Below are 10,947 nucleotides of genomic sequence, written 5' to 3' on the forward strand. Positions count from 1 at the left end.
TGAAAAAGATACTTCATTTTGGATCATTTTGCCCAATAAATTTAAAAACTATAATGTTTGTGTCATTTATTTATTTAGGTTCATTTTTTAAAGTCTAGTTTTAGGACATGGGTGAAAATATGGTCACTTTTATCTGGTCAGATTTATGCAAAAAAAACAGAAAATTGTAAAGTTTCTAGCAGCATTCTACATATCCTGGAATAAGTCATGTATAACTGACTATAGTTAATGTAGCTATTTTAAAATATAATGGCAAAAATGCTCAAAGCTCAGTATCAAAACTGGATTTAATGAAATATACCTACTATTTTTCTGGAAAAAAAAAATATCACACAGCTTTTTTCAATTAGTTATTAGTTTAACGCCGGATATTAAGACGTTTTGTTTAATTTCACATTTCTCACTGAGGGTCTCTTTGTTGTTAAAGCACTGGTTTCTGTCATTTACATAAACACAGCAAGGAGTCAAAGGCTAACGTCAAATGTTATTGCTAGGTGCTGGGCCTTAATCGAAGGTCAGAATGCTCTGTGCTGTCTGCAGTATATCATGAAAAGTGTCACGTCTGACAATTCCAGCACACATTAACAAAGGTCATCTTCACCATCACCAGAACATTACGTCATGGTAACGGTCAGGTATTTTGATTTCTTTACTATAAACATTCATCAGGATCAGGTATACAGTGTGTTTTAATATATTTAGAACCTTTAGTAGACTATAAAACAAAGGGGTTTCCAAAAGGTCCCCTTTAGAAAGCTTGGTCTATTAACTTGGTTTAAATAAATCCTCTAAATTCTAAATCTTCTAAATCCTCAGGGAACAAGAATCTAACTAGAAACTATGCTCAGTTTGTCATACTTATATGTATATACTTTATTTCTGTCCTGCAATCTGAGCTTTAAACCTGCTTGTTCTATAAGTCCTACTTTATGCTGCTCCGTTGTTCTGGAAAGCATCCATGAGGCATGATTGAAAAGCAAGAAACTAATGTAGCATTGATGCCAGTGCATTTGTATCCGATGTTAATCAATCATACAAGCCTCTGCCCATATGTTAATTCATAACAGAATTGTCGAAGTTTATAGATTTGTTTAATGACTATTGTATTCAGTTGTGATGTAAGAAAGATGCAGGACTGCTGGCAGAACACTCTCTTTTCAGCAAAAGTTTCTCATGTTGACTGAAGTCTTAAATCGAAAAAGCATGGCCTTTTAAAACATTAAACAGATCAGCCATAAAATTAAAACCACCTGTCTGATATTGTGTAGATCCCCCTTGTGCCGCTAAAGCAGCTCTGACCTGTCAAGGCATGGACTCCACAAGACCCCTGAAGGCGTGCTGTAGTATCTGGAACCAAGACATTAGCAGCAGATCCTTCAAGTCCTGTAAGTTGTGAGGTGAGGCCTCCATGAATCAGAATTTGTTCAGTATGTCCCGCAGATGCTTGATCAGAGTAAGATTTGGGGAATTTGGAAGTCAACACCTTCGACTCTTTGTCATGTTCTTCAAACCATTTGTGAATAATTTCTGCAGCATTATCCTGCTAAAAGAAGGATACAACACACTGCCGATAGGAAATATCGTTGCCATGAAGAGGTGTGCTTGGTCTGCAACAACGTTTAGGTAGGTGGTACATATCAAAGTAACATCTAGATGAATGCCAGGACCCGAGGTTTCCCAGCAGAACATTGCCAAGAGCGTCACACTGCTTCCAACAGCTTGCCTTCTTCCCATAATGGATCCTGGTGCCACCTCTTCCCCAGGTAAACAAGGTACACGAACGTGGCTGTTGTGATGTGATGATGCAAAATCAAACATAATTCTAGGTGCTTTAGTGTTAGATGGGGGTCAGCATGGGCACTCTGAATGCTCCACAGCCATGCAGCCTCACACATGGCGAACAGTGTTGCACTGTGAGCCCTGACATCTTTTTATCATTGACATTCACTTTTACAGCAACTTGTGCTACAGTAGCTCTTCCTTTAAACCAGGACCAGACGTGCAAACCTTAGCTTCCTACTTACATCAATGAGCCTTGGGCTGTATGACCCTGTCACCAGTTCACAGGTCATACTTCCTTGGAGAGCTTTCAGGGTAAGGGTGAGGGTTAGCACCACATACCAGGAAAATTTTTGGAGATTCTCTGTCCCAGTCACCAAAGTCACTCATATCCTTTTTTCCTGCAAAGGATGGGCTTTGAAACATTTAAACCTTGATAATCGCTTAATTGTTTAAAGGCATTATGACTTCGGATAAACTGCTACTTTAAGTGATTCAGTGTTCTTTTGTATACTCTTTTGTCTGCATTTCCAGTCACTGTTGTAAATTGCAGACATACTGTGACTTAGTCCAACATTTTTTAACAAGAATTTCTTTTGCTGTCAGGAATAAGGAAATGTTGCCTTTTGATTATCCATGTGCCTTAAGGATTAAAAAAAAAAAAAAAAGTACCTAAAACTTTCCCGTCCCTAATGATTCCCGGTAAGCTGAGTCATGGTAGTGCTGCTTTACTTACCTTCACAGAGAAATGTTCAAACATGTTAAAAAAGTGCTCATTCAAAGGCATTTTTCCAGATAATCTGATGAAGTATGATAAGTCTTTTTTTGTAAAATTAACTTTTTGTGCTCTGGGCAGCACAAGCTTCACTGTCCCAAAGCATTTCCACATCACACAGTGGAGGTTTCTGAGTCAGTCCAAAGATAACATCTGCTGAAAGTTAAGCAAACTTGTGGTTTCTATTTGTGAAAGCCACAAAAATGGTGTGATTCTCTCGAATTTTCAGTGGACTGCATAGAGAGATGTATAGATTACAAGTTGTATTCAAGACGATTCAGCAATGGTGAGTGCGATCTGTTTCATCAAAATGCTAACAGATGAAACCAAGACAGCTCCCTATTAGACATACAGTACAGTAATGTATTGTAATGTAGAGGCCATAAATGTCATTCTTTTATTCCCTGTAGTGTGTACATGAGTTAGCTGCTGGTGCTCAGCTAATGCCATTTCCATGCTGTATAGTTTGGCTGATAATGCATTACATTGAAATGGAAGTTAAGACAAACGAAAGAAAGAAATAAAAAGAAAGGAAGAAAGACAGAAAGAAAGAAAGAAAGAAAGAAAGAAAGAAGGAAAGAAAGACATACAGACAGAAAGACATACAGAGACAGACTTTGGATAGTATAGAAATTCATGATTGTGCTTCATCTTGTGGTTTAGCCAGACAGTTGTATAATATGTATAAAGTTTGGGAAATCCTAACAAATCCACGCATTAAAAACAAAATATATTCAAAACATTGTAAAGGTGGAGACACCTTATTTCTTACATTACGTTTATAGAAAGATTGATCAAATTGTATGATATGTGCCATTATCTTTACCAGGTTAATGTCTTCAAAACTAAAACAAAAAAATTGACTTCATCTTTCCATCACTACTGAGAGGTTAAATAACAGTAAATAATTCAAGAGGACATTATTTCTGAACAGAGTATAAATCTGTGTGTGTGACGTCATGAAGATGGTGATCCTATCAGGCTCAAGCCCTCCATAGACCCCATTTGAAAATGAAATTAGTAATAATGAAACTGATATTCTGTATCACTTTTGTGCTTTGTGGATTCTTTGGGATTCAGTATACAAAGACATAAAATTGCGAGTTTCCACCAGTTTGTTAAGAGTTTATGGAAGAACCATATATGGGTGAGATGGTCAGGTGTCTAGAGATCTTGTTCATTCACTGTAGTGCTTTTTAGAGATTTAGCACAATATAATATTTAATAAAATATTCAATCATTCTAACATACAAATAGTTCATTTTTCTTTTTAAATTGAATGTATATATTTGGAAATTGGGTTGTAGAGATATTTACTTCTGATAAAAATAGAAAATGAATGAAGTTATATGGAAGAATTATGAGGTCTGTGTTCGAAGACTGTAAACTGTTGAGAGTTTCAAAAGACTTTGCAAACTTGTTAGTAATTCTTGTAAGTTGTAAAATAAATAAATAAATAAATAATCTCAAAAGTATTATTTACCATCACATGGTAAATGGTTCTCATATCAGAGACAATGATAGGATGTATGTGAATACAAGTATGGTTATTTAGATTAGATGATGATGGGTAATGCTCCAACACTCAATGTTCAGTGGCAGAAGTAATTCTCGGTCAAGCCTGAGGATGGCACTGTAATCCTGTGTAAATGCACCTCTGAAGCCTTGTTTCAAAAGATTAAGACCACATATGGACTAGATTATTATTATGCACATTTAACATTAGGATTTAACTTGATAAAGAAGGAAGTGTTAGTATTGTTTATGCCTTCACCATGTGCTTTTTGGCAGAAGCTTAATACCTGCAACATCGTAGTGCTTTGTATTTCATGCTAATAGCCTGTTTCTCAGGAGACATGGCTCCAGTGTGTGGATGTAATGTGTAGAAACCAAAAAACACAACACATGCAACATAACTAAATACAGCTGTGGAAAAGACACATGATTTCGTCAGCAACTACGCTTACGGGACTTTAATTGAAAAAGGATTAAGACTATACTGCCCTTTCCCAACCTCTGTTGCTGTGGGTTTACGCACTTCATGTCAACCCATTTATGCAGTGATGCTTTGTTGAGCATCACTACTTTGATATTTCTATAAAGAATTGCTCTTTCTAGATAAGAAAGAGATCCTCTTCCTCCATAGCCCATCTTTGTTTCTCAATCAGTGCCAAGTCTCAGCACAAAACAGATTTATTTGTCTATTCCAATCAATTCCCTTCAGCTCAGAAATCACAGGCATATTTACAGAACTCCCCAGGGTTGCCCTACACTCTCATCCTTTCCTCTCATGTGTTTGAAAAGGGCCACTTTTGTCCTCATGCACCTCCGGAGAGGCTCCAGCTCTTAAATGAAAGCAGGCCCTCAGTGTCCCACATGGTGCCCAGGCCCAAGCTTCCGTCACCGACCAGCAGGGAACCATTAAAGCTGGGATTGTGAAATAAAAGGCTTCTTGGGTTTGTGCTCATCTGGAGCAAAGCCCCTCCTTTTAGCCAGTTAGGATGGCTTGTGAGCTAACTTTTTCTCTCTCCATTAACGTCATCAATATTTGCACAGTGGACTGTTTTACAGAGTGTATCAACAGCGTCTGGTAACTTACTTTGTGTGTGTGTGTGTGTGTGTGTGTGTGTGTGTGTGTCTATCTGTCTGTCTGTCTGTCTGTCTGTCTGTCTGTCTGTCTGTCTGTCTGTGTGTTTACAGCACACCTAATGGCTGATTTATATTTTGTGCTGAAGTAGATTTGTTTCATGGTGCACAGCGGTGTATTTAGGGTTATCTGTGTGCTCCTCTAAGGTGTGTTCTGGTTATGAATGACATCATAACAAATGAAGCTTGACACCAAACAAAGATCTTTTTAATGGTCCTGCTATGGTTGAAAGAGTCCGTAATTCAAAATGAAGTTGATTAATATGAGCTTGAATCATAAACAGAGTGGAGAACGTTACAGTCATGTGCCTAGTGCCTCATTATTAGAGTGAATTTAATGGCCAAAGATGTGTGTTGAAAATCCAGCCATATAAAGTTACTTTTGGCAACACGGCTCTTTTCAGGCAGCCAAAATAAGGATACGGCAATCTTGAAAGTCTGTTCCTGACCATGGCAGTGCTCCAGATACAACAGATATAAGCTTTCATATAATTAATAAGGATCTTATAGCATCTTCATAATGAAACACAATTTTAGCTAACCACATGCTACTCACTAGTGTTGGTTTATTTTTATGGTTAGTTAAAGTACTTGGAATTTAGCGGTGGAGCTCAATGTAAAAACAACATTTTAGAGTTACACCTCATTTATTGTGATGAGGAACCAATTCTTTTCCTTTCAAAAATGGTCCGAGTACAAATTTTCTGTTGTAAGAGGAAGTCTGGTATCTGTTAGTACTTGATATCATGGGAAAATGCTCTTGGGTCTGATGATTTATACTGTATGTGGTATCAATGAGTGACTAAAGATCACTTTCTCACAATTATTACACACACCCTGCAACGAATCATTCAGGAACTTCTGAGGATTCTGCCGCTCCGTGGGTAGAATAAAGGCGGCTTCCAAATTTTCAAACGCCCTTCCTGTCACCAAAGAAATAACACCAAATCACAGAAGACTTGGCAAAGAATCGGGTCTAGATTTTGCGCCAAAATTTGACAATCAGCACCAGTAACAGCTGATAATATCTGATGGCAGAGATACAATTTAATATCTATTAGGTTGGAACAATGAGGTATATCATGAGGTCTTCATTAATGGTATAATTAAAATGATGTGACGCAAACCATTACACACACACACACACACACACACACACACACACACACACACACACACACACACACACACACACACACACACGCACGCACGCAATTGACAAAATCTAACATGTTCATGTCTTTAAACTCTCCTGAGTCCTTGGAGTGTTCCCATGGTAGACTTTCTGTCATTTATTTTTCCACTGGACAATGTGAGTTCAAAATATCTAACTCTCCTTCAAAGACACTTCAGAGGGAATAAAGACGATATACTAAATTATGATGACTGAATTTTATATTAGTCTTCTCAGTCAATGCAGGTGATGTGTTCATGATGGCTGAAAAAATATGAGCCATAATGCATAGAGGATCTGTGTAAATCATCTGACATGACTGTGACTGATGGGCTGTGTGAATCTAAAATCTGGGCTAGGCAAGAAAGCACCAAGCACCAAGCTCTTTCTTATGGCCAGTGCTGCTGCTGTTGTGTTTGCTTCCACAAAAATCCATCCGAAATATTGTGCACGCTTGTTAACAACAAATCGTCAGATGCAAATGACAAAAATTAAATCTTACACTGATGACTTTTTTTTTTAATCTTTAAAGTCACTGGAGCTTAGCACTGCTATTCCTTTTATATCAGCCTTCTATGTGGAACATTTATGACCTTAAATCTTACTTAATATAACTTAATATAGACATCGTTTTGCTGTGTGAAACGTGGAACAAGTTTGCATCGAATGTCTGCTAACATAACTTTCACCGCTAGATGGAGTAACACACATTCTCTCAGTACTAAGAACTTGCATGCAAGCACATGTCTGTGTTTCGTTCTATGGCAACCAACAAGGACACAGTCTTCATTCTTGTTTTTTTCATAATTTATTCCTGATAATCATGAAACTGAAAATCACATGTTTTAGGGGAAGTGAGACGAAAAACAGGAGGTTAACAGACACAATAAGAAAAGAGAGCTAGGGTGAGAAAAGTCTTTTATTTTACCAGACTCACAGACAATAGAAAAGGACTTGGTCCTGCCAAACTGTGTTGGCACTCCATCCTTCATGCACTCACACTCCTACATTTTAAAGGCATTTTCCCCTCAGCTGAATATTTCCTCCATATTTGGCCAGCTGTAAGTCACGGAGGTCAGCGCTAGCCTCAAACACATTAACATTGCTCCTGCATTAATAGATGAAGAGTCACTTTAGCATGTATTTAAATTTTGATGAGTGTGTGAGGAGCAGCTTGTCCTCACTGCTGCTTCAGGATGTATGAAGTCATGTGATGTACAACATCTCCTCAGTCCAGTTGCTGCGTTGTTTTTGCCATGAGCACAGATGTGTGACTCACACATTACCCCAACCCAGCCGACGAAGAAGCTTCATTTGAGGTTTGATTGGGGGACTAATGTCTAGCTTAAGGAAAGCATAACTCAGGTCAGGCTGTGAGTTACAGAGCATGTTTGACCCCCAACCCCCAAAAAGTAATAAAGACAAATGGCTGAAGAGAATTCACCAGACTAAGATATACATATAAATGAAACTTCTAAACAACTTTTAACTGCCGCCCACGAGTTTGTCTTTCTCATTAAGTATGTTTACTGTGAGGAGTAAACATACATAATTATTTAACCAGAAAATGTACTGAACTAAATCAACATCCTTTTCTGAACATGTGGCTATATAACCTACACTAGCTTATTTTATTCTTTTATTTGATTATTTCTCATAATTTAATTCTCTGCTCAAACGAAAATCTACTTTTTAGTTCACATTCATTATCTCTAGTGGCCAGGCAATGGATATAGATGTCTACTCACTCCTGTTAAAATGTTTATGATGTAAAAAAAAAAAAAAATGAAACCAAGACATCATGTTATAACTTTTTTCACCCTCAATATGAATATCATTTTAGGAAAAAAAAGGAAAAAAAAAAAAAAAGTACAATAAGTCACAATACCCTGGTTGCTTGCACTAACTTCACTAACTCATGCACACACTTTTATAACTGGGAATGTGTGTGTGTTCAGATCCAAATAAAGACAGCTGCTCTTTGTCTGCAAAGAGCTTTCATGCATGATCATCTGACGTGTTAAAAGTTATTGATCAGGCTAGGGCTATAAAAGTATTTTTTAATGTATATTATTAAATAGATAAACCATGGAAGACTAAAGAATATCATCAACAGATATAACAAAAGGAGCACCACAGTAACATCACCAAGAACAGCATGTTCCTCCAAAATTCATAAAAGGGCACGGCAAGGAAGGAAAGGAAGGCTGCCAAGAGATCTACGGCAACATTAAAGGAGCTGCAGGAATATCTGACAAGTACTGATGGCTCTCTGCGTGTGACAACAATCTCTCATATTCTTCACATGCCCGGTCTATGGAGTAGGGATAGACTGAATCAGGCTCAGCATTTAGGCTCAACTAAATCAACTAGACTGAAGGTGGAGGGAATGAATAGCTGTAGATAAATAGGTGCATAAACTTTTCATAGCCATAGTGTATGTGTTTGTGTGTGTGTGTGTGTGTGTGTGTGTGTGTGTGTGTGTGTGTGTGTGTGTGTGTGAGCCTGACCATTGTCATTCATGTTTAAAGGTCACATTTTAAATATGTTTCAATAGTAGAATTGCATACAGAAATCGCTCACACCTGATTAGAAAATATCCAATTTTTGCATCCATGCTGTGTCACCTTACAGACAAAAAAAAATGGCTTGTGTGTATATGAGCTCACTTATTGACCTAAGGGACACAGGGACTCAGATTGCACATCTGTAGGACATCAGTATATAGATGCATCAGGGTACAAAATAAAACACACACTCACATACATACTCTTACTTTTCCATTAGCTCACCAGCTCCTGCTTTGGCTAGAGCAGACTAAATGGAGAGGGAGGGGAAATTCATGAGGCGTGTGCCCTCCCTGCTCTCCACAAAGATGCCCATTGTAACTATTCACATTCTGCATAACCTCTGCAAGGCTTGTGAAGTTAAAAAAGGAAATAACGTGTAGTAATGACTACACCCTAAAGTAAATGGTGTAAAAAAATGCAACATATAAAAAAAACCCCCAAAAAACCCAAAACAACAACACTGCTTACACAGAATTAAAATGGATGAGACCTCAGAGAAACACTTTAGTCATGCACTTAAAGATTATCACCCAGTCACAACAGATGATATTGTGTATACAATGAGGCGGACTATTGCAGGATGTCAGAAAGGGTGAAGGACTTTGTCTGGGGAGTTTGACCACCCAGTGTGTGTGTGTGTGTGTGTTGTTAGAGTGGCTGCAGCACCTCCCATGCCTATGAGAAACTCCACTCTGTGCTAATAGACCACAAAGAAAAGTAAGTCAGACAGAGCGAGATCAGAGAATCAAGTTTGTGTAAGGATGGTGAGTGCTGGCTGAGATGTTCCAGCAGGGCAGTTTGGACGGCTGCTCTCTCATACTCCCCCTTTCTCTCTCTCTGCTAATTCATAAGGTACTTATGAGCCAGGACCCGGCTGCAACAGCTGTTTCTCTACAACAACCGCCCCTCCTCTCTGTCTGTCTGCCTCTCTCTGGCTTTCTCATTTACAACGCCCATTTTTTCCCCCTTTCCTTAAAACTCTCCCACCCTCTCTCCCATTTGTTTCCCTCGCGCCTCCGTCCACTTCTTCCTCTTTCCAAATTTACTGTTTTAATAATCACAGATAAATGCTTTAGATTGCTTGAGCTCGCAGACAGGATGGAAGCGCTTCTTACCTCCTACGTCTATAATATGGCTGCACAGATCACATTTTGTTTTGATGCTCTATTGACCCCGTCACTGTGGGTGTTCGCTAATGACTCGTGAGCCCACGAGGAGCGAGGTCCTGTAGAGAACACAGATGCGGCTCTGTCACTAATTTAGTCCCATAATACAGAAACTATGTCAGGAATCAGAGTTTCTTTTCATAACACCTTCTCTTTTCTCTCGTCATCTTTCCTCTCATTGGATGAGTTCTACAGCTGGGAAGGGCAAGGTTTCTGTATGCAGTCTTGCTTTCTAGTCAAATTTCTTTGATGTCTTTCCACTCACTGGGTGGATACACCTTCCAGATAAAACCAATTCAACTTTTGTTTGATTTCCTCCGCCATTATTATCAAAATTCATCATTATCTCGGCATTAGCCAAGCTTTTAGCTTCTTAGCTACAAAGAAGCTTTTTACTGTTGTAGCTAAAATGCATTGCCGTCACACCTTAGATTCTTATTTAGGCTTTTTTGGAACAATTTTTAAAAAGACAATTATTTAATAATTCTATAAATTTACACTAAGAACAAGTTATGCACATTTCTCAATATGTTATTCTTCCCAGGTCTTTTTAGAGCTTAATAGAGGTTATTCTTATTATGTACTGAGAAATGTGACTACCTCACCCGGAAGCTGTCCCCTTTTTGGTTTAAGACAGAAGAATTGATCCAATTAAGCCGAAATCAGAATTTCATTGACAGCTGTGCATTTTAGCTACAACAAACAATTACTAACAGAACTAATAAGCAGAGATTGGAAAAAAAAAAACAGTTCAGAGAAATTACATTTAAGTGAACCTTTGTGTAAAAACTAAACTTGTAAATCTAAAAGTGATTATAATCAGTGTTTTTCTTGAAA

Source organism: Tachysurus fulvidraco, chromosome 3 (assembly GCF_022655615.1).
Source record: "Tachysurus fulvidraco isolate hzauxx_2018 chromosome 3, HZAU_PFXX_2.0, whole genome shotgun sequence".
NCBI classification, from domain to species: domain Eukaryota; kingdom Metazoa; phylum Chordata; class Actinopteri; order Siluriformes; family Bagridae; genus Tachysurus; species Tachysurus fulvidraco.